At 42.0% G+C, this 2,226-nt stretch overlaps 1 pseudogene; it reads left to right on the forward strand.

Annotated features, from left to right (window-relative positions):
* Positions 1-295: 295 nt before the first annotated feature.
* LOC110557595 (large ribosomal subunit protein uL16-like) lies at positions 296-1,487 on the forward strand (annotated as a pseudogene).
* The last annotated feature ends 739 nt before the right edge of the window (positions 1,488-2,226 follow it).

Raw genomic sequence — 2,226 nt, forward strand, 5'->3', positions numbered from 1 at the left:
TCTGATTTCCTCCCAACATACATCCCAGAGATACTTGCGCTTTGTACCTTCCTTGCTCCAGCTACTCTTTTTGATGTCTCCTGAACATCTCCAGAACATCTCCCATGGCTCAATCCCCGACTTCCTCTTCTCATTCCTCATTCTTCTCACTAGCTGACAGAAAGTGCAGCCCTATTCTCTCCCCTGCCCAGCAGATGATTATAAGCTTTTCATGGGCATATCAGGAGACAATTGGGGAGCAGCATTTACACAACTTTGAGACAGGAGATTCTTAGAACAAGGATTGCAACAAGATATGGGGAGGTACAAAATCACTGTTTGAATTAAGCAATACCTTATGCCTACAAATTCATGTCTTAAAGTGAAACTTTTCATGAATTTTCTATTAAAATGAGTTAAAAGATATCAAACACAAAGTAAAATGCAGCTACTAGCATTTCCATTTGCCTGCCTAAATAATTCAGTACAGAAGCCAAGAAGTAGAACTGAGGGAGGTAAGCAGCTGCTTGGGCAGCAAAGATAATGAAAGGCTAGACCACGAGGTTGAACTGGAAGTTAAGTTGCATCTTCCAGAAGAATGAGAGGGGGCAGAGATCTTGTATGAGGTATCAAAGCTCAAGCAGAGTAAAGAGGGTGCCATCCAGGCTTATGTAGGTGTTAGAGTTCAAACATGGTAAGGGTGAAACATGAGAGGAATTCAACTCTCTCTAAGGGAACCGGGGGAGGAATTACATGGTGTTGAATAACTGTTAATGTTAAACAAGGATTTATCACAAGCACTCCTCTTCAAGAATGTTTTTCCTGTCTCTTTTCCTCCCATGTGACACAGACATTCCTACCGTCATGCACCCCCACCCACCCAGTGTTACCAGTATTGTAAGAACAAGCTGTAACTGAAGTCCCACTTCTGCCGGGGTGTCCCTGATGCTAAGATCCGGATCTTTGACTTGGGGAAGAAGGCAAAAGTTGATGAATTGACACCTTGTGGCCACATGGTGTCAGATGAATATGGACAACTGTCTTCTGAAGCACTGGAGGCTGCCCATATTTGTGCCAACAGATACATGGTACTTGGCACATGGAGTTGTGCCAAGGATGACTTTCATATTCGAGTGAGGCTCCACCCTTTCCATGCCATCCAAATCAACACGATGTTGTCCTGTGCTGAGACTGACAGGCTCCAGACAGGTATGTGTGGTGCCTTTGGGAAGCCCCAGGGCACAGTGTCACATTGGCCAGGTGACATGTCCATCCACACCAAACTGCAGAATAAGGAACATGTGCTTGAGGCTTTGTGTAGATCCAAGTTCTAGTTCCCTGGATGCCAGAAGATCCACGTCTCAAAGAAGTGGGGCTTCTCCAAGTCTATTGCCAATGAATTTGAAGATATATCCCCATTGTGGTCTCCTGGACAAGTGAAGAGCCCTGCATTCCTGAGGGCCTCCACTGTGCTCTCTTGTACCCTACCAAATCATGTTCAGTATTAAATCACACATCCAATCTGAAAAGAAAAAGATTGTTTTTCCTATTATGTTGCGTGCCAGAGTGAGTTGACTTCCTAACTGACAGACCTTTCCTGGGCACTCCAGCAGCGTGGAGTGGAGAACTATCAGCCTCATAGACCCTCATAATACCCTGACTAATTTGAAAGCCCATAGATACCTTCAGGAAGCTGGACGGCAACAGCAGCTGCTAGTGCAGCATACCAATAGTGACGAGGCATCTTGAAAGAAGACAGATGCTAGAAGGCCATCCTAACTGCAATATTATGAGAAAACCCAGACTACCTAAATTTAATGAACAGTAAAAATAGAATAAAATATTATAATAATGAATAAACAACAAAAGATTCATTCACTAATAGGAAGACATGAGTTCATACTGCTATAAATGAGTGAATGAATGAAGACAGATGGGAAGAAGTTTCTCTTCAGTGGGGTTTCAGGCTAATGAATGTAGAAGGAGCAATTGAACTAAAAAACTAATTATTTGGCAACCATCATAGTAACAATTAATTGAGCCAAGAAACATCAGTGAGTGCTAAACCTAATTGATGAGATTCTTATGAAAAAAAAAAAGACATTTACATAGTCATGAAGTAACTTCTCATACAATAGTTATTAATTACAAACAGGAAAAAGAGTAACTTCATAATGGAAAAATATGACCTATATCACTTTGATCAATGATAGAACTGATACCACAGGAGGCCTGCAGATTTGTGGC

Source organism: Meriones unguiculatus, chromosome 8 (assembly GCF_030254825.1).
Source record: "Meriones unguiculatus strain TT.TT164.6M chromosome 8, Bangor_MerUng_6.1, whole genome shotgun sequence".
Lineage (NCBI taxonomy): Eukaryota > Metazoa > Chordata > Mammalia > Rodentia > Muridae > Meriones > Meriones unguiculatus.